The following is a 22,425-nucleotide window of genomic DNA, read 5'->3' on the forward strand; positions in this document are numbered from 1 at the left end:
AGAAAGATAGAGAGGTTTAAGCTTGGGATTCCTTCAGGCTTAGGACCTCGGCAGTCGAAGGCACGGCTGTCAATGTTGAGGAGATGGAAATCAAGGACACATGAGGACTGAAGTGGAGGAGTGCAGAGATGTCAGGGGCTTATCAGCATGAAGAATGTTACAGAGGTAGAGAGTGGCAAGGCCCTGCAAGAATTTGGCCACAAGAATACGAATTTTGAATTCAAAACATTGCTGAACCAGGAACCATGGTAGGTCAGTGAGCACAGGAGTGATGAATGGGATTTTCTACAAGTTAGGAAATGTGGCAGCAGAGTTTTGGGTGTGCTGCAGTTTATAGAGGGTGGAAGTTGGGAAGGCTGCCAGGAGGGCTTTGGAATAGTCAAATTTGAAGGTAACAAATCCATAACACTAGGATAGTGCTGTATCCTTCACACGACTGTTTATTACATCCAGTTCACAAATGTTAAAGAAATTGCTTTTGTCTTAAATTGGTGTAAGTTTCCAACAGCCTTGGAAAAGCATTGTGAAAGGAATAGTAACTGTACACCTCAACAAGATTATATATGACTGTAATGGATAGTAAACTGTTAAAGCAATGTCCTGGGGTGAATTCAGATTCACTCATATTCATCAAGGTTTAAATGAAGAGTGTTCAGGCACCTGGTCAGTCATATGCAAATTCTGAGTGACTGAACAGGAAGTTGAAGGTTACACTTAACCAGACAGTGTCTGCTGCCTGAGCTGAGTTACAACTGCCTCTGGATATGTTTTTGCCACTGCTACACATGAGTAACTCAGTGTGTTGGTTTTCGGGGGAGTAGAATTGGGTTGCCTTGCTGAATTGCATCTTTTGTCCTCTGATCTTGAAAATACAACGCCCAGGCTTTCTCACATGAACTCATCTACTTCTATCTGAGATAACGCTTTGCCATGTCTTAACCATGAGCAGCCTCAGTTGCTTGGGTCTTGGGGGAGTAGACTTAGTGGTTGCCTTGATGAAAATACAGCTGATCATGAAATTACATTGATCTCAACCAGGAACAGACAACAGTCTAAACACTGTGCGCTCCTCAATACAAGTTTTAAGGTTAAGTCTGGAGGCTACCCACAGAAACATCAGTGTGCAGTCATCAGTGAAAAACCTAAGGGCTGTTGGACAGGGGATGATCCAAATTAATGAGCATGCCATTTCACGCTGAATGATGGAGGAGTTATTTCATGAAATTCTTACTGATGAATTATTGACAAAATGTATTAAATTCAGATTATAAACCACATGTCCCTCAACAGCTTTATCACAGTTTAAGAGCATGGAGCATATTCAAAAGCCTTCTGATTTTTCAGCAAGTAAGACTTTTGAACAGAATGATTGCAGTGTAAATGATCACACCAGTGCTTATGTAGGGCACAATGCCTAACTTTACTGTAACCATAGTAATCTGAATCATCTGTGCTGCTTGAATATGTTTCAGCAGAAAGAAAGAATAGAAAAAAAGGAAATGTGCAGGATAGCTCAGCTTTCTTGTGTTGGAAACATATAATTACAACTGCCACTGCAGATACATATGTGCACAGATATATATATATATATACATACACAAAATCCTAATGATGTCAACGCAAATAATATTTCCATGGTAGACGTGTGTATACATTATGCATTTACATCAATGCAGTCATGAAGCTTATGTAGAATACAGGGACCAAACTTGCGGAAAAATTACTCTTCATCACACTTTGATGTTGTGCAATGAGCCTTTTGTGTAACATCCTTAATTCAGAACCTCACATTATTCATACCAGTGGCACATCTGTAACCACAAGCACATCATTCTACTGTTTTACACCTCAAAGAATTGTCTCCAGACGTACAGTACACCAACACTAGGAAGACAAAATCTGAAACTGAACTGCTGGGTGTTTATAACACTTTGACACAATATTGCGGAAAAAAAATCTTACACATAAGAATTTATTAGGGACCTGGTATTCGCATAGATATTTGCACTTCTGACACACATGGGGGCACACACAATTGAACTGAGGCAGCTTTCAGAGGTCCATCTTCAGTTTGCTCAGAATGGATGATTTTGGTGACTTCAGCTTTCCATGGTCAAAACTACCATCAAATAAAATCAAAATAGCCGAAACTGCCCAACCCCAACCATCTCAGCACACTTGCATGGAATACATGTGGCACATACACCCACCCATCACAGTCACACACCGAAAGGATGCACCCATCGACACATAATTCACACGTCAGTTCTGCAGACCACATATCCGTGCATTCGCACTTATGTCCAACACATGGCATTTTCTAACTATTGGTTCTTGGGATGAACTGCTCTGATTGCGAGGACACAGCGCAGATACAGGTTGTGGGAAGGGAGAATGAGAGGGGCCAGAACCGGCTCTTGCTTTCCACTTGTCAATTGGCTGCACTTCACGTGCAGTGGTGCTTTTTAAGGTGCAGATGCATGACAACGGCACAAGTCTGCCAATGATTAACCTCCCAAGCCGTGCCAGGTATACATTTACAATGCTTTTGCTTTGGGAACCTATTTAGTGAAATATCTTCTCATTTTTCCTGCACCGTGCGCCTGCACCAATAGATTCAAAACAATCTAATGTAGCTCCACGGGCTGGCTTAACTCGCTCCGCTGAGCACAAATTGGTGCAAGTGCATCTTGAAATCGTAGATGCAGCAAAAGGAGGAGGCCATTCGGCCCACCGCGGCCGTGCTGGCTCTTTGCAGAAACTCTCCAATTATTCCCATTGCTCTGTATAGGTCATCCCTGCAAGCGTTTGCCCCAATTCTCATGTGGAAAGTTGCAGTTGAATCTGCTCCCCCTTTCAGGCAATGTATTACAGATCGCAACAACGTCTAAAGTAATTGTTCCTCCTCCCAATTCTCCCTCTGGCTCCTTCCGTCAATACCACTCCAGCTTGCAGTTCCTCCTCTAAACAATGCGCGCTGCCTTCACGGCTGCAAACAAGGTTCAGGGATTCACAACTGCTGACTTGAGGGGACAGATAACACCGTCTTGCCAAAAGTCTCTCGGTTAATCGCTGTTGTCTCGGTGAAAGTTACTGAAAATAAAACTCCCGGGGGAAAGGCGAAACAACGCTGGCGGCAGCCCTCTGCATAAGTTTTGCAAAGGGTCTCTCCCCCCACCCTACCAAAAAAAATTGGGGAAGTCAGTCAGAGGAAGGAGTGTTTTATCTTTCGCTAAACCGCACCCACCAGTGAAGTCCAACCCACTTTTAAACTTCTGCTGGCTATTTCCACTCTGTGACACGCCTCCCCTATCCAGCTAAATTGCATAGAAACTCGGTAAAAAAAACTCGTGTGACGCTTTCTTCCTCCCCTTTGCCTCTTTAAATCTGGAGCTCAAATAATCTGGCCTCACTTCTCAGAGAGAGAGATAAAAAAACACACAGGGCTGATCTTACAGTTACCAGTTTCCATTTATAGTTAACGTTGACATCCGGGTTGGGTTGGTTAGCGACTGCTGTCTTCATGTAAATTTCACCCGGAAAAAGCGAGAGAGAGAACACATATTGCAACCCCGCTGCAGAAAAGGGTTTTTATTTTTTTGGCGGGGGACAGAGAGAGTTTCAGCTCCACATTCTGATCAGCCACGTTCCAAAGTGTTTGCTGCATGCAACAGATTGCCGTTTCTCATCTGGGTAAGTTGATGGATAAAGCATCCGGTTTTTTTTTGTTTTGTTTTGTGTTAAGCTGCCTGGGCAGGAGAAGCGTGTGTGGACGCTTGTACTTGTCAAGCTGCTGCCGGGCCGCTCTCAGCAGAGGAGCTCCAAGCTGCCAGCCCAACTTCGTGGCAAAGGAGCTGGCGCGCCTTTTGCCTCGTCCTGCCTGGGTTTGCAATTTTTCTACTGGGGGGTTTTGCACCCATTTGATTTTTTTTGATGGCCTGTATGTGACAGCTTGGCAGGCGTGTGCAGCTCCAAATTTGGGGCACGGACCAGCCAAACTGGGCTCTTGTAGGTCAACGGAGAGAATCTCTCTCTCTCGATCTCTGCAATTGGCAAGTTCGTGTCCAGAGACTTAGGGTGTGGCCAGGTGTGCCCGAGGTGGCAACAGAGGGTTACAATGTGGCGGACCAGGGCAGGAAAAAATTCAGAAAGGCTGATGGGGTGCTGGACTCTTGTAGCCAGAGAGCTGAGAATGCAGCAAGTCGGGCAGAGGTCAAGTCATTCTTTCACCGTGCATTCACCACCACACCTAGAGCCACTTCTGGGCACCACGCCTTCGCAAGGATGTGCTGCTGGCTTCGGAGAGAGCGCAGGGCGGGTTCAGCAGAGTGATTGATTGATACACGGTTCTGCTCCAGACTGGGTTTCTATCTCCTGGAACTTAGAAGGTTCAAGATGAATTCTGTCAACCTCTTGGACATATTGAGGAGGACCAGATGGGTTAGACGGAGATACAGACTGTTTCTGCTGGTTGAGAAGTTGAGGATGAGGAGGCATGGTCAGGAAAAATCCCCAGCCAGACCTGACAAGAAGTGAAGTGAGAGAACACGGGTGGTGATAGAAGTTTGGAGCTGTCCTCCACAAACACCAATTGATAACGAGTCAATTATTAATTTGAAATCTGAGATTGATAGATTTTCAGTAACCACAGGGACCAAGGGACAGGAGACAAATTGGTACATGGAGTTCGATCGCAGATTAACCATGATCTCATTGAAGTTTTGAGCAGGTTTGTGCGAGAGCTTGATGGCCTCCTTCCTGTTCCCATGTTCCGAGTTTCTGACCGTGCTTCAAGTGTAACATGGGGAACCGTTAGGAATGCATATATCCAATCACAGCAATGGGTCTGCGATTGACACCACATAACTTTCACACAAGCCATGAGGCAAATATGTCACACCCAAATGATGCACAGCCTCCTGTTAAATCAACACAAAATTCACAGTAATGATATCAGTCAGCAGGCACGTCTGATATTACTGAGATAGGTGCAACATTTATTTGTGTGAAAGAATCACGTTTTGTCTGATGTAGCTATTTATCTATTAAGGGCTGTCAGTAGTGGAGGCAGGAGGAGTTGGTCACCTACCTGCTTTGCAACTGAAGATTGAAAGATAAAAATAATGCAAATTTAAGCCATGGTCATTACAGTTCAACAACAGCAATAACTTTAAGAAGTCTTACAACACCAGGTTAAACAGCAATAACTTTGTGTTTGTACTGGGACTTTCACACAGCAAAATACCCCAAGATGCATTATCAAAGGAAAGTTGATGATGATGCTGAGCAACATAAGGAGATATGAGGACAGATGAACAAAAAAATTGGTCAAAGAGATGGGTTTTAAATGAGTGCCTTAAAGGAGGAAAGAGAGATCAGAGGTGCAGTGGTTGACTGTGGAAATTCCAGAGCTTAGGACCCAGGCAGTTGAAGGTATATCTGTCGATGGTGCAGCAATGAAAATCGAGCACGTTCAGGAGAATCGGAGTAGCACTCAGAACTCAGAGTTTGAGGGGCTGGAGGAAAGTGCAGAGGTAGGAGATATTCGAAAACAAGGATGAAAATTTTAAAATCAAGTGTTGATTGACCAGAAGCCAATGTGCGTCATGAAGCATAATGGCTCAGTGAGGAAACAGGGTAGTGATAAATAATTGTTTTTCTCAAAAGGATACTGACATGTTGGTGCATTGGGCAGACAAGTGACAGATGAAGTTCAATGCAGAAAAGTGTGAGGTGGTGCATTTTGGCAGGAAGAACATGGAGAGACAGTATAATACAAAAGGAAAAACTCTTAAGCATGTGCAGGAACAAAGAGTCAATGCACATGTCCATAAATCATTGAAGATGTCAGGGCATGCTGAGAGAGCAGTTTATAAAGCACTTGGTAGCTTAGGTTTTATTAATCGAGAGTTGAGTGCAAGGAGGTCATGTTGAACTTGTATAAGATGCTAGTTCAGCTTGAGGGCAGCACGGTAGCACAATGGCTAGCACTGTGGCTTCACAGTGCCAGAGTCCCAGGTTCGATTCCCCGCTGGGTCACTGTCTGTGCGAAGTCTGCATGTTCTCCCCGTGACTGCATGGGTTTCCTCTGGGTGCTCCGGTTTCAGTTCAAAGACGTGCAGGTTAGGTGGATTGGACATGCTAAATTGCCCTTAGTGTCTAAAAAGGTTAGGAGGGGTTATTGGGTTACAGGGATAGGGTGGAAGTGAGGGCTTAAGTGTATCGGTACAGACTCAATGGGCTGAATGGCTTCCTTCTGCACTATGTTCTATGAGACTGCGCCTAGTCCTGGGCATCATATTTGAGGAAGGATATGAATGGATTGGAGAGAGTACAGAGGGGATTAACAAACATGATGACAAGGATGAATAACTGCAGATGTGAGGAGAGGTTGGGTCTGTTTTCTTGGAGAAAATAAGGCTGAGAGGTGACTTGACAGAGGTATTCAAGATCCTGAGGGGTATGAACAGGGTAAATGGTGAGAAACTGTTTCCTCTCAGGAGTATATCAAGAACACATATTAAAATAGGGGGTGGGGTGGGAAAAAAAAAAGAACACAGATTAAAATTAATGGGCAAAAGGAGAAGTGATGTGAGGAAAAATGTTTTCACCCACAGGGTGGTTGGAGTCTGAAAAAAAAACTTCCTGAAAGGGTGGTGGTGGCAAGTTCGATTGAGGTCTTCAAAATTGGATTGCTATCTGAAAAGAAAGAATGTGCAAGGTGACAGGGTTTAATGGGCAAGGAAGCCAGTGGTAAGAACCACAAGGATTTATTGTAACTAAACATAAAGGCTGTGATTTTATGGCCACGTTGCACTCAGGCAAGAGCACAATGTGCATGGTAGTTCCCAGGAAAGATCTCTCACAGGCTTCCCACAGCCTTCCCGCCTCGCGGGACCTACATAAGTCCTGTGAGGCATTGGGGTACCAAATGGCATGCACGTAAGTAGGTTTAAAACCTACTTAGGTGCCCTTACCCGGGATTTACCGGCCTCCCCAGCGAGGCTGTAGCCAGGTGCCGTTCAGTACTGGTCCACACAAACATGGACCAGGTGGAATGGAACCTGGAACATTTTGTGGGTCAGCGGAGGCCCCGGGGTATAGCTCAGGATGGTCCTCTTGCTCTCCCCCTGAAACGGGCACCAGGGAACTGCTCAGCTGACAACTTGGACTGCCAAGGTCCCTAGGCAGCACTGCCAAGCTGGCAGGAGCACTGCCTGGTTGCCAGAGTGGCAGTAGAAGGGTGGCAGGGTGGTACTGCCAAGGGTCAGAGGGGGGCCATGTCCATAAAAAGAGGATGGAGGGTTGCATGGCAGATAAGTAGGGGCCTCTGGGAGGTTGGGGAGTGATGGGTGGGGGTCCTGGAAGGGGGGGGGGTTATATGGAGCTGTGGGGGCCTGAAGAGGGGGGATCCCCCTCAGGACCCCATCGCGGGCTGTCCTCACCTGGGGGTGGGGGGGGGGGGGGGGCGCCGGTGGCATGGGGTAGTGCTCAGGTGTGCCGGGAGTGACATTGCCCATGGGTTGATGTGTGGGGGATGAACAAGCTCACTTAGACATCGGGGCACCCTTTCAAAATGGCGGTCCAATCTCTGAGTTCAGCTCCCTAGTGCTGAAAAAATTCTAAGTGTGGGCTAAACTGGTGAGAAACTCCCCAGAGCCCCAAAAAGTGACTAACTGTCATTTGATTGTCGTGGGGAATTCGCCAACAGGAAACTCCCTGAAAAACCTGCCATAATTGAACTTCTACGTTTTTCCGTTAACTTCCATCCAAAGTCTGCCCACGACAGTAACCATGTACAAATCACAGTTGCCGTTGGGAGAACCAAGTCCCTGCTCGGGCCGGCTTTTATGCTTGGTTTAACGAGTCTCAGCTGAGTGGGCCTCTGCCCACTACCGGGTAAGCTCGTACTCCTCTAGCCCCATGGGGAGATTTATTATAGTTTCCCCCTTGACCTCATGCGGTTTATGACAGAGGGATAAGGCAGGGAAGTGGGAATGGGGAGAATGTTCTTTCAGAGTGCCAGTGCAGACTCGATGGGCCGAATGACCCCCTTCTGCACTGTAAAGATTCTGTGAATTTTGTGAAGTTGGTGCAAATAAGAACGCAGGCAGCAGAGATTTAACTGGCCTCAAATTTATGGAGGCTGCTTGAATCTATTTAGATGTTTTCTGATCACAAAGTATAATTCACTTTCACAAAACAGGAATGCAATGGATATACAATGGTACAAATAATGGGGCCAAATTCATACTTGCAGTAGTTGCAACAGCATATTGCTGGATGTATACTTTTACACTCTTACCATAATTACGTTATTACACTCAAAACTTGTTTTACAGCCAACTTACAAATGTCACTGTAAAAAGGTACCAATTAAAAATGAAGTGCTGATCAAGATCAAAGATCTGGCCAGTGATGTAGTAATTGAATATGCTCGAGCACGTGGGTGTGTGTGTAATGTGTGAGGTCTGTAACTATATAGACTGAGATCATTAATAGCATCACCAAATCTATTTGTTACCTTCATATTTCTGCTTCCTGTACCGGCTGTGGTTATTCATGAAGGCACCGCCTTCTAAACCTTGCCCCTCACCTGAGATGTGGTGAATTTCGGGTTAAATCAACTCCAGTCAGCTCTCCCCTTCACAGGGGAAAGCAGCCTACGTCATCTGGGACTATGGTGACTTTATCTTACCATTTCCGCTTTGCATCGATTCAAGAAGGAAAAAATAGCAAGATTTCAAATAATTCAAGGTACCTACTTCAGAGTGATCTTGTACACAACGAAACAACACAGATATGCATATAAGGTACGCATTTTGAAATGTGTAGAAATTTCTTGGCATGAATTTTCTTTCCGAGGGTTGCAACTCTTTCAAACTTTTTTCCTCAAAGGGTAGTGGAGGCAGAGGCTTTGAATATTTTTAAGGCAGAGCTGGATAGATTCTTGAACAAGGGGATGAAAGGTTACCAGCGGTAGGTGGGAATGTGGACTGAGATTACAATCAGATCAGCCATTATCTTACTGAATGGCGGAACAGACTCGAGGGATTGAGTGGCTTGCTCCTAATTTTTATGTTAGTTTGCAAGGCACCATGAATTTACATCTCCTGCATACGTACTAAATTGCTTTACAGCAATGCTTTTGAACGTTATGCCCCAAAACGCGACAATTAACATTACTCACGGCAAGGTCCCATAGACAACAATGCGATAAATCACCTGTTAATCTGATTTTGATGTTGCTGCTTCAGAGACATAAATCTTGGCAAAGCTGGAGGAACCATCGGATCACCTGACAGACAGATTCTAAAAGGTGGAGCTGCTAGAAAAGCAATTCTTCCTCAGCTCTGTGCTGAAGTGAAAATTTTAGAGCCTTCTACTGCCCAACTGGTAGAAGTGAACCAGTTGGATCAGTTGCTTCTGTACAATCTCACAATACATTGCTGTCAGAAATGGTGAGGTCAGTGTCAAGTCAGTCTGGCAATCACAAGCTCTTTTTTCCCCAACATGCCTGTGTGTGTTCAGAGCACTAAAGGGTGTTATTGTTCTGCAGGCAGTTCTGTTTTGATGTACTCAAATCCATAACCACATGCACAAAAACATGAAACAAATTAGTGCTTAAAATGGTGACTCGACAAAGCGAGGCAGTTCTTGCAGTGACGCATGTTGGCATGTTTGGAGCTAGGAGGGTGTGTATGGAGACAAGTCAATCGCCAAAAAGAAAGTGATTGTATCAAGGGCTTCATTGTGTCCAGTTGCAGGCACATGACAGAGTTGTCTTTTCAGGTCTTTCCCTTGGAGTTGAAATTCTACCTCCTTTCAAAGATTGAAAAGCAATCAGTTTTCTCTCTGCACATTTGTCCCATTTCATTCATTTTAGAAACGTTTTTCCCTTTTGTTTCTCTTGCTAGTTTTACTAATGAGTAGTTAGGGGTAGGAATCCTGGCCGAAGTTTCAACCCTCTCCCTCAGCAAGGAGATCCAATCCCTACCCTGAGGTCAAAAATAGATTGGGGGAATAATACTTGGACCATCCTCGTCTGCATGACTCAGTGACATGCTAGGGAAATGTGTTCAGTCAGCATGGGAAGGCATTTAAAATACGAAAAACACAGTCTGAAAAATGCAGATAGCTGCGGTAGTGTTTCTGCCATCATTTTTGAAATCAAGTAAAATGCGGCTGCATTTGGATGGACCAAGAGCTTTTCGATTGTAATAAACAATGAATAATGATCTAATCAGCTGTGGTGGTTAGATTGATTAGAATAGGACATATGCAATGGTTGAATGGTTTATGACTTGTCTTGTTTCACAGTATTATTTCTACTGTGTTGTCCAGAGTGAAGGTGGAAACCCCACAGTGCAGGAGGCCACGTGGCCCATTTAGACTGCACTAACCCTATGAAAGAGCACCCTACCAAGGCTCACGCCCGCACCGTATCCCTGTAATGCCGCCTAACCTATACATCCTTGGACACTAAAGGGCAATTTTATCATGGTCAATCCACCTAACCTGCACCTTTAGACTGTGGGAGGAAACTGGAGCACCCGATGGAAACGCACGCAGGCACGGGAGAACGTGCAAACTCCACACAGTCACCCGAGGTCGGAATTGAAACCGGGTCCCTGGCGCTGTGAGGTAGCAATGCTAACCACTGTGCCACCGTGCCACCCCGTGTTACTTCCTATTCCATTTCCCCTTTTCCACGTTCCTCCTGGGTTGGACAATTACCGTAGAGCAGCCACGTGCCCTCCCCCTACAAACGCTACAAGGGTGGCATGACAGCACAGTGGTTAGCAATGTAGCTTCACAGCTCCAGGGTCCCAGGTTTGATTCCTTGCTTGTGTCACTGTCAGTGCGGAGTCTGCACTTTCTTACCCTATCTGCACGGGTTTCCTCCGGTGCTCCAGTGTCCTCCCACAGTCCAAAGATGTGCAGGTTAGGTGGTAATTGCCTTTAGTATCCAAAAAGGTTAGGTGGGGTTACTGGGTTATGGGGATAGGGTGGAGGCGTGAGCTTAAGCAGGGTGCTTTTTCCAAAGCATTACTCGATGAGCTGAATGACCTCTTTCTGCACTGTAAATTCCATGATTCTATGTCAGTCACTTCGCAAACCTGCTTGGCTTTGTCCCAAAAGTGTTTTGCTTGCAAAGCTCTTCCTGCTGTACCTGCACATCAAGAGAAACAACTTGCAAAGGTGTAGTTGCCTTCAGAACTCAGGGCACCCCAGAGTACTTTACAGACAACAAATACTTTGTGCAATCTGGAGAATTACATTACAATCTTGTTTCCCTTTCCCCTCCCATCTCCACTCCAGTCTCCAGTTATTTGCAATACTTAACATGCTAAGTGGTTTAGCCAAGTGCTTGTATATAAAATTAAAAAGACGTTCATAAAAACATGCCTGAATTAACTGATAGGCCAGCTACAAATCTTAAAGGCACGGTGCGAATGATGTGACTTGTTCAATGTAAAAAAAAATTGGATTCCATTTCACTGGATTCTCATTCTATCGTCCATCATATATCACAGTAGCTTCATTGCAGTGGTAATGTAAGCCTACTTGTGACAATAATAAAGATTATTATTATTGTGTGGTGAACATGGGAGTCCTGAGGCAATACAATGCATGAAATAGGTTTGAGGGGCTGAATAGCCTACTCATGTTCCTATGTTCAGTACACCACAATGACCTGAATGTCTCTTGTACTAGTTTTCTCTTCCAAACTCTTGCCAGGGCATAATTCCATGAACTCGGTCACTCTCTAGCCTGATGGTTATCATTCACCAATCAGCCTCAGCAGCCTGTATTGGCTGGCTATTCAATATTGGAAGCATTAAGGCCAAATCTAAAGTAAACCTGAGGTTAGCACTAATAATAGTGAACCCGTGTTAGAATCTCACCAGTCTCGGAAGATGAATTCACCTTAAAGTGGAAATGTTTTTAAAAATGAATCCAGTTTGGAAATTAAGAGAAGTGGCATGAGTAAAAGTGTGGTTAAAGCTGTTGGATTGTAGTTAATTAATTAGTGATGGAAACCTGATATCTTTCCACCATTATGTGTCTCCGGTTCTTTGCCAAGGCACTTGACATTCAATTGTGTGTGCAATGGAGCAAACAACACAGTTACATGACATCACTCCCACCTTCTCTGCTTGACTACAGATGGGAAACACCTCCTGAGAACCAATGTTAGGCAGCAGAGCCCCTTCACCTCCATAAGAACACTGTATACAGGACACCTCACCTTCTTTGTACTGGCCCCTGAATAGAAAAAAGTGCATTCCAAATAAAGAACTATTTCCCAACTGAATTCCGCCAGTTTTGAATTGATTGTGAAGCACTTTATTTTGTTTTATTTGTTCATGGGATGACGGTGTCCTGGCTGGGTCCATCCCTAATTGCCTTTGAACTGAGTGGCTTGCTGGGCCAATCACATTGCCGTGGGTCAGGAGTCACATGTGGGCCAGACCAGGTAAGGATGGCAGATTTCCTTCATGACATGAGTGAACCAGACGGGTTTTCACAGCAATGGCTGATATGACCATCATTAAACTTTTAATTCCAGATTTTTAAAATTTAATTCAAATTTCACCATCTGTCATGGTGGGATTTGAACCAAGGCTCCCAGATCATTATTCTGGGTCTCCGGATTACGAACCTAGTGACAATACACTATGCCACTGCCCCCTTGTGATGTCCTAAAATTGTGAAGAGTGTCTGCCTTTTGTGCTGTTTGGGTACAGATTCCTTAGCCCCAATGCCCATCCCCCTCCCCAAAATCGAAGGAAGAAAGCTGTAGTGTGAGTGTAGGCTGTGAGGATTGGGACCAAGGCTGTTGAAAGCATTAGTACGGTTTGCTGTAAATTCAGACCAAAAGTGCGCCCAAGTGACAAAGTGGTAGAATGCTACAAAATGTGTCTTCTATCTGAAATGTGTCAATAAAACCAACCAAAGTGTTGCACTCCCTGTGTGTCCTCCATAATACATTTGTGTGAGTGAAAGAAACACTGTCAGGTTTTGGTGTTTCTCTTCTCTCCGTGGTTGAGTTATCTTAGTCTGGTTACAGATAAGAGAAAGAAAAATATTGGGTCTGTTTTGGTGTGATTGTGTCAACGTGGGTTTATTTGACAGCTTTGTTTTAATCTGGTAAAGGGATGGGAGCAATGGACTGTTTCCCTGTCTTTGAGGAGTCGAGAATGTGGGACACTCGAGGGTTTCGGGGCTGCGACCTTAATGATTGCAGCAGAGATCATTTCAAAGTTTTTAAGGAAAAGTGGTTGAAGGGGAATGTTCTAAAGAGTAACATCAGGAGCACCTGATACTGATGTAACTGCTGACGTGACTGTGCAATGTCACATGATTAAGTAACAGATCTGAAGCAGAAGTACTTATGAATACTAGTCTTGGGCTAACAAATGGCAAACATTAAAGAAACCCCACCTAGACCATGAATGAAAGAAGAAACAGATATGGAATGGGCTCATGTGATTGGACTTCAACTCCCAACGTGGGCTGGATGGGCTAAAAAGCCTATTTCTGCTTAAATAGGGACAGGAAGAGGTAATTTAAACCATTGAATCTGTTCTGTTATTAATGGCTGATATGTGATTAACTCCTTATGCGTCTTTTAGCTTATCATCATTAATACCTTTGCTAAACAGGAATCTATCGTTCTCAGTTTTAAAATTAATAATTGATCCAGCATTAATTGGCATTTTCAGGGAGAGTTACAAACTTTTACTAACTTTTGTGTAAAAAATGTTTATTAATTTCACTCGTGAAAGATATGACCCGAGTGTTTATGCTCTCTCCCTTAGTTCTGGACTCTAGGACTAATGTAAATAGTTTCTCTATCTCATATCTGTCACATAAATATCTTGGAAAGCTATGATTAAATCACCCCATAACCTTCGAAATTCCATGGAATAGTTTGTTTAATCTCTCCTCGTAGCTTAACCCTTAGAGAATAACTATTATTCGAGTAAATCAATGTTGCACTCTCTCTGAGGCCAGTACTATATATCCTTCCTAAGGTTTGGTGCCTAGAACTGCTCACAATACTCCAGCTATGGTCTAACCGGAGGCTTTATATAGCTGAACCATGCTTTGTAACTTGTCTGTAATTTCTCCTGTCATCAGGTGCCTTGGGCCTCAAAGACAACCACCTTGATGAGGCACTAGCTCAGTCTTTTCCCACAAGCATTTACAAATTATCAGATGGAATGACAGTTGAGCTGCTTGTTCAATTATTTGCATGTGATGTAACTGACATGACCCTTCAACCTCAAAACAGAAAAGGGTTTCTCAAACAACCTATTTGTGGAGAGACAAGACTTCAATCCATTATCTCCATTTGCTTGTTTCCCGGATGAGGAGATGCTGGCATTGTGGTATTGTCACTGGACTACTGACCTGGAAATCCATGCTCTGGGGATCCGGGATGAATCCCACTATGGAAGATGGTGGCATTTGAATTCAATAAAAATCTGGAATTAAAAGTTTAATGATGACGATGAAACCATTGTCGTAAAAAGCCAACTGGTTCGTCAATGATGTTTAGGGAAGGAAATCTGCTGTCCTTACCTGGTCTGGCCTACATGTGACTCTAGACACACAGCAATATGGTTGACTCTGCCCTCTGAAGTGGCCGTGCAAGCACTGAGCTCAAGGGAAATTAGGGATAGGCAATAAGTGCTGGCCCAGTCAGTGAAGTCCACATCCCTTTAAAAAGGCTGTGATGTTTTAAGTTTGACTGTGGCCCAGTTTCACTTTCTGCCTGTTGATGTCTCTCTCTCACACAGACACATACACCAACTCTATGATGAGTCCTCTCATGTCTGCAATGAGGGGCGATGTACTGTGGTTATTGTTTAGGCCTTGCTGCAGATAGCAAGAATACTGTGGTCAATGAAAGCTGCAGTGGCACTTTGGGAAAATGACTGTGCACATTCAACCCGACTGCAACAGAGTCAGTTTTCCTTTTCACGCAATGTGTGGAAAGGCGTGGAACCCACTCTGAAACAGTTTGATCTGAAAGCTGGTCTTCTCACTGCCAGCCTTGCGGCTTTTGCAACCTGGCCTGAACAGCCTTTTAATTGGGTTGCTCTGGTTTCGCTGCGGCTTATCACAAAATCCTGTTGCTGCTGCTGCTGCTTTCACTGATGATGAAACTGGCTGTTTCATCTCGCCTGTGTAAGTTGGGGCAGATTTGCCAAGTTCGTCACAGATCTCGTAACGGCGGTGCTTTTTTTCAACAGACTTCCTGTGCAATCACATAAATGTACAGCTAGCTGGTTAATCAGCTTGGTAGATTTCTGATTTCCTTTTGGGTGTGGGTTGGGATCGCAAAGAGTTTACCACTTTGATCACCTGTCCTAATAGGTGGTTTAATATCCAGTTTAGTTTGATCATTTTCCTGTGACATTTGACTATGTTAAAAAGGAGCTAAATAAATGCAAGTTATTGTAGTAGATAGGAGTTTAATTATGCACAATTATAATCAAAGACAGTACTTTGGTACAGTCACTAACTTGGCAGGAACTTCTTCACATCCATATCCCTATTTCTCTCCCTTGTTGTGATCTCGCAGTTTAGTGAAGAAGACCACCTGATAATTCTGGTCCAAAGCCTTGTCCCGACCATTCTGCGGGGTGAGCACGATGTATGGTCACAGCACAGCGGCGACTTTGCCTCCAAACTGGGGCACCAATTTCTAGCCCATTAATGTCTTGTCACAACTGGATCTAAACAACCTGCTTGTCTTGTATTTCTGATTTAGTGAACTTGCAAAAAAAGGAAATGGTCATTCCCTTAATTGTTCTGAACGTTACAGCGGAGGAGACTTAAGCAGCAGTGTAACAAACATGTTGCTAACTCTGTGATGACACTTGGAGAGTCCAGACTGACAGTTCCAAATGCAAATTGTCAGCCCTCCAGAGCACTGGTGCTGCTTGCTTTCAAGTGCATGTTAAAACTCAGCTCAGGGTATCTTGCGTATTTAACTCAAATTTGATTTGGTTGAATATTATCCACCGTTGTCATATTCTACCTTAAAATACAACCTCATAGTTAGGAGGTTTGGAAGACTTGTTTCCTAATTTGGGCTGTATTAGTTTGTGTGTGAGTGTGTGGTGTGAACAGGAATTTGTAAGCACCAAAACTGATGTTTATGGGTCAAGGTGATTCCTGAAGTGAATTTCTGCACTCAACAGCCCCCCCCCCCCTCCCAGTATTGCTTTATGTTTAGTCTCATACACATACTGCACAGTGTATACATTGGACGTGACTTTGCACTGAAATGGCTCAGACCAACTATAGAAGCCCCTACCTTTACAGTGGAGAGCATGCCTATGGTTTTGGGGCGTGGGGGGGGGGGGGGGGGGGGGAGAGCCTTCTCCACCACCCTGCTGTAGAATTGTCACCTATGAAATGAGAAGAGCAATCGGCTGGGGGCTTGATTCCAGGACAGTAGGACTGACCTGCATGACACAGATGACAATGTACAACAATGACAGCAGCAACAAAAGAAAGACCAGTTCAGCGAGCTTCAGAGCAGATCAATGGCATTGCAAATTCTATTGCAGGATGTAAAGGAGCAGATTATATGACAAGAAGAAGGTGGCTGCAGTCCATTCTGGATTTGCTACAGTTTTGAGTGCATGGTACCTGCCCCCAGTTACGCATAAACTAGGGCCAGCCAGAACAAAAATGGCCTTGCTACCATCAAGGAGAGTAAGCTTTCCCAAGCTGAGGATTGTACTATCCTGATCTCATTGAGCTTTGTTCCCCTTTCAGCCAGCAATACTAAAATAAGACTCAATCTCAAAATCCTCACGGACAGTATATTGCAGTACAGAGACTGTTTGCAGTGATTGTTCTGTGTTACATAGGCCTGGATGTGACAGACGATCAGCACAGCCAGAGACCCAAGGCAAACGAGCATCTCGCTACACCCTGCTTCACTCCTCACACCACCATTTCCCAACACTAACACAGTTACACACATCCCACATCATCACAAATGAAGGGCAGCAAGTGACGATAGATTAGAAGCAGACAGCACTGCCGTCTCAGCATTCTGACTTTGTTAGGCCGGCTTCAAGGTGGAGGTTGTTCTCCATGTGTAATCGTTTACAGGAGATCCTGCAAAATAGGCTGTAAGACGTTATGGAGACAGTGCACCAGATAGACCTGTGCAGTGATAGAAAAATAGCTGAATACCGTGGAACCCTCCCACAGATAGGGGCTGGTTTAGCACAGGGCTAAATTTCTGGCTTTGAAAGCAGGCCAGCAGCACGGTTCAATTCCCGTACCAGTCTCACCGAACAGGCGCTGGAATGTGGCGACTAGGGGCTTTGCACAGTAACTTCATTTGAAGCCTACTTGTGACAATAAGCAATTTTCAATTTTCAGATTGCATAGGACATCTGAAGCATGGTCCTCAGATACACGGGACTCTCAGAACAGTTGGAATACGTAATAACATCCAAATTGCTGCTACATAGACTTTTGGCATCCGTCTGCAAAAAAGTCTCTTGTCCGGTTTCAGAGTACTGGGTGATCAGATTGAGGGAGCAGTGAGGCAGGGATCCACAGGTCACCCGAAGGTTGCCTCCTCACAATGGGAGAGTGCCTGGAATACATACTGCTTTAGTAACAGGACACCAGCAAATGTCAGCCAAATGACTTCCTAATAGGTGGAGTTGGGTGTGGGGAAGAGGATCTTCAAACTTATTTTCCTTGGCAGAAAGGCTGATAACCAGGTGATATAGATTTAAAGTAACTAGAATAGGAATTAGAGGGAAGTTAAGAAGAAAAGTATCACCCAGAGTTGCAGGTGGGAGATCTGAATCTCACTCCCTGAAAAGCAAAAAGTGGCAGAAGTCCTCACCTTTTATAATGTACTTGAATATGCACTTGAAATGCTGTTACAGGATTATGAAACCATCTTACCCAAAGATGTCCCTCAGGTCTGACCCCAGTTGATCCTGTATCTCAGGCTTGTCTCCAGGTGAATCCTGTCTCTCTCTGGCTTGGCTCCACATGAATCCGGTACCTCAGGCCTGACTCCAGGTGAATCCTTATTCTAGTGCCTTTCTCCATGTTAATCCTGTTCCTCAGGCCTGACTCCAGATGAATCCTGTTCCTTAGGGCGACACGGTGGCGCAGTGGTTAGCACTGCTGCCTCAAGGCGCTGAGGACCCGGGTTCGATCCCGGCCCTGGGTCACTGTCTGTGTGGCGTTTGCACATTATCCCCATGTGTGGGTCTCACCCCCACAATCCAAAGATGTGCAGGATAGGTGGATTGGCCACGCTAAATTGTCCCTTAATTGGAAAAAAAAATGAATTGGGTACTCAAAATTTATTTTTAAAAAGGACTAACTGCACATGAATCCTGTCCCTCAGGCCTCACTGCAAGTGAATCCTGTTCCTCAGCCTGACTCGACGTGAATCTTCTTCTTCAGGACTGATTCCATGTGAATCCTGTTCCTTAGGCCTGACCCAGGGTGAGTGATTTTTCTCAGGCCAGATTCCTGGTGAATCCTGTATCTTAAGTCTGACTCCACGGGAATCCTGTTCTCCAGGCCTGACCCACAGTGAACCCTTTTTCTCAGTCCTGATTCCAGGTGAATCCTTATTCTCAGGGCTGGCTCCACATGAATCCTGTTCCTCAGGTCTGTGCCTATGGCCTCATTCCAGGTGCATCCTATCCCTCAGGCTTGACTCCACTTGAATCCTGACCGTGAGGCCTGACTCTACGTGAATCCTTATCCTCAGATCGCACTCGATGCGAATCCTGTCACTCAGGCATGAATGCAGGTGCTCCCTGCTCTTTATCGGTGAGTTTCATGTTGGTGTGGAACCATTGAAGTAGGAGTTTAAAATCAGTTGTGAGGGTGTGTACTGAAATTATGAAGTCAGTGAGGAGAGAAGACTCCCTATAATTCTGTCTTGTGTCAGGTCTGGTCCTGACATCATTACTTTAAAAAAAGAATGTACCCAATTCATTTTTTCCAATTAAGGGGCAATTTACAATTTAGTGTGGCCAATCCACATACCCTGCACAGCTTTGGGTTGTGGGGGTGACACCCATGCAAACACGGGGAGAATGTTCAAACTCCACACAGAAAGTGACCCAGAGCCGGTCAAACCTGGGACCTCGGCGCCATGAGGCAGCAGTGCTAACCACTACGCCACTGTGCTGCCCTCTGACATCATTACTTGCATCTGCACCACTGCTGCCTAAGTGTTGCAAATAAGTTGGAGACTGTTTGAAGGCAAAGTGTGCTTCAAGTTGATTCGCACCCCCGATTTCGGGCAGGTTGAAATGACAATTATGAAACACTGAAACCTTGGTACAGCTTCAGAATCTTTTGACCATACAACCGCATTTTAACTCCTCCCACCATTACATCGGAATCTAAATGAGTCGATGAAATTGTGTCTAGATTACACTCAGTCTCAAAATGATGCAAATCTAAGGAAGCCTGTGCTCAAAAGAACTGAACTGGGTTAATGGATTTGTGGATATGTACACTGTGTGGTGGTATGAAGCTGTAGGCTGGAGACCCAAGGATTGATTCCAATTGTCCCCTCACCTCCTCATCGCCCCCCCACCACACACAGGGCTTGCCTATCTCTAGCTATCTCAACTATGAACACTGTACTTCTCAAGACATTTTAATCAGCTTCCACAACAATAGGTTCTTCATCTTTATGTTCCCTCCTCCTGCCCAGGGCCAGATGCAATGTTGTGACAGTCGTTTCTATTTTAAGCAGCAGGATTTTTGCAACTAGGTTTCATTGTTAACTATGCGATGGTAAAGTCCGGGGGTGGGTGACTAGACACAAATCTGCTTAATCAGGAGAGTGCCCTGGATATGTCGCCCTTCTTGCTGGTGTACGTACACATTCAGAGTCATTGTCCTCTTGCTTAGATCACTTAACCCTTTATTTCCAACTTCATGCATTTGGAGGGGGTGATGCCCTCTATCTCCATCAGATGAAGCTGATGATGCCGCTACTTAGTTTAGTTCGTCAGCCATGGTGAGGTACCAGGGTATGCCCACTGGTGGGCAATGCCAGCTGTTTGAAGGCATAAATAAGAGCTGAGGACCCTGCACCAGTGAGACATTCCCATTTAAAGGTGGAATGAGAGAGACTCGCAGTTGGTGTGTTGCCTCCCAGGTGCCAGGGTGCGTGATGTCTCGGATCGTGTTTTCGGGATCTTTAAGGGGGAGGGGGCGCAGCCCCAAGTCGTGGTCCACATAGGTACCAACGACATAGGTTGGGATAGGGATGTAAGGCAGGAATTCAGGGAGCTAGGGTGGAAACTTAGATCTAGGACAAACATAGTTATTATCTCTGGGTTGTTACCTGTGCCACGTGATAACGAGACGAGGAATAGGGAGAGAGGAGTTGAACACGTGGCTACAGGGATGGTGCAGGAGGGAGGGTTTCAAATTTCTGGATAATTGGGGCTCATTCTGGGGTCGGTGGGACCTCTACAAACAGGATGGTCTACACCTGGACCAGAGGGGTACCAATATCCTGGTGGGGGGGAAATTTGCTAATGCTCTTCGGGAGGGTTTAAACTAGGTAAGCAGGGGCTTGGGAGCCTGAATTGTAGCTCCAGTGTACAGGAGGTTGAGAGTAGTGAGGTCAGGAGTAGGGTTTCAAAGTTGCAGGAGTGTACCAGCAGGCAGAAAGGTGGTTTAAAGTGTGTCCTCTTCAATGCCAGGAGCATCCGGAATAAGGTGGGTGAATTTGCGGCATGGGTTGATACCTGGGACTTCGATGTTGTGGCCATTTCGGAGACATGGATAGAGCAGGGACAGGAATGGATATTTCAGTAAGCGCAGGGAAGGTGGTAAAAGAGGGGGAGGGATGGCATTGTTAGTCAAGGACAGTATTACGGTGGCAAAAGGACATTTGATGAGGACTCGTCTACTGAGGTAGTATGGGCTGAGGTTAGAAACAGGAAAGGAGAGGTCACCCTGTTAGGGGTTTTCTATAGGCCTCCGAAACGTTCCAGAGATGTAGAGGAAAGGATTGCAAAGATGATTCTGGATAGGAGCGAAAGCAACAGGGTAGTTGTTATGGGGGACTTTAACTTTCCAAATATTGACTGGAAACGCTGTAGTTCGAGTACTTTAGATGGGTCCGTTTTTGTCCAATGTGTGCAGGAGGGTTTCCTGACACAGTATGTAGATAGGCCAACGAGAGCCGAGGCCATATTGGATTTGGTACTGGGTAATGAACCAGGTCAGGTGTTAGATTTGGAGGTAGTTGAGCACTTTGGTGATAGTGACCACAATTCGATTACGTTTACTTTAGTGATGGAAAGGGATAGGTATATACCGCAGGGCAAGAGTTATATCTGGAGGCAAGGCAATTATGATGCGATGAGGCAAGACTTGGGATGCATCGGATGGAGAGGAAAACTGCAGGGGATGGGCACAATGGAAATGTGGCGCTTGTTCAAGGAACAGCTACTGCGTGTCCTTGATAAGTATGTACCTGTCAGGCAGGGAGGAAGTGGTCGAGCAAGGGAACCGTGGTATACTAAAGCAGTCAAAACACTTGTCAAGAGGAAGAAGGAGGCTTATGTAAAGATGAGACATGAAGGTTCAGTTAGGGCGCTCGAGAGTTACAAGTTAGCTAGGAAGGACCTAAAGAGAGAGCTAAGAAGAGCCAGGAGGGGACATGAGAAGTCTTTGGCAGGTAGGATCAAGGATAACCCTAAAGCTTTCTATAGATATGTCAGGAATAAACAAATGACTAGGGAAAGAGTAGGGCCAGTCATGGACACTAGTGGGAAGTTGTGCTTGGAGTCCGAGGAGATAGGAAAAATGAATATTTTTTGTCAGTATTCACACAGGAAAAAGACAATGTTGTCGAGGAGAATACTGAGATTCAGGCTACTAGACTAGAAGGGCTTGAGCTTCATAAGGAGGAGGTGTTAGCAATTCTGGAAAGTGTGAAAATAGATAAGTCTCCTGGGCCGGATGGGATTTATCCTAGGATTCCCTGGGAAGCTAGGGAGGAGATTGCTGAGCCTTTGGCTTTGATCTTTAAGTCATCTTTGTCTGCAGGAATAGTGCCAGAAGACTGGAGGATAGCAAATGTTGTCCCCTTGTTCAAGAAGGGTAGTAGAGACAACCCCGGTAACTATAGACCAGTGAGCCTTACTTCTGTTGTGGGCAAAATCTTGGAAAGGTTTATAAGAGATAGGATGTATAATCATCTGGAAAGGAATAATTTGATTAGTGATAGTCAACGCGGCTTTGTGAAGGGTAGGTCGTGCCTCACAAACCTTATTGAGTTCTTTGAGAAGGTGACCAAAAAGGTGGATGAGGGTAAAGCAGTTGATGTGGTGTATATGGATTTCAGTAAAGCATTTGATAAGGTTCCCC

At 45.0% G+C, this 22,425-nt stretch overlaps 1 protein-coding gene across 1 annotated transcript in view; it reads left to right on the forward strand.

Moving 5' to 3' along the window:
• Positions 1-3,302: 3,302 nt before the first annotated feature.
• Positions 3,303-22,425, forward strand: part of LOC140396918 (pleckstrin homology domain-containing family A member 2-like) — a 152,380-nt gene continuing 133,257 nt past the window's right edge. The window contains exon 1 of the mRNA XM_072485847.1: positions 3,303-3,693. The gene's annotated coding sequence lies outside the window, so the exon portion shown is untranslated. The remainder of the gene's footprint in view (positions 3,694-22,425) is intronic.

Source organism: Scyliorhinus torazame, chromosome 20 (assembly GCF_047496885.1).
Source record: "Scyliorhinus torazame isolate Kashiwa2021f chromosome 20, sScyTor2.1, whole genome shotgun sequence".
NCBI lineage: Eukaryota > Metazoa > Chordata > Chondrichthyes > Carcharhiniformes > Scyliorhinidae > Scyliorhinus > Scyliorhinus torazame.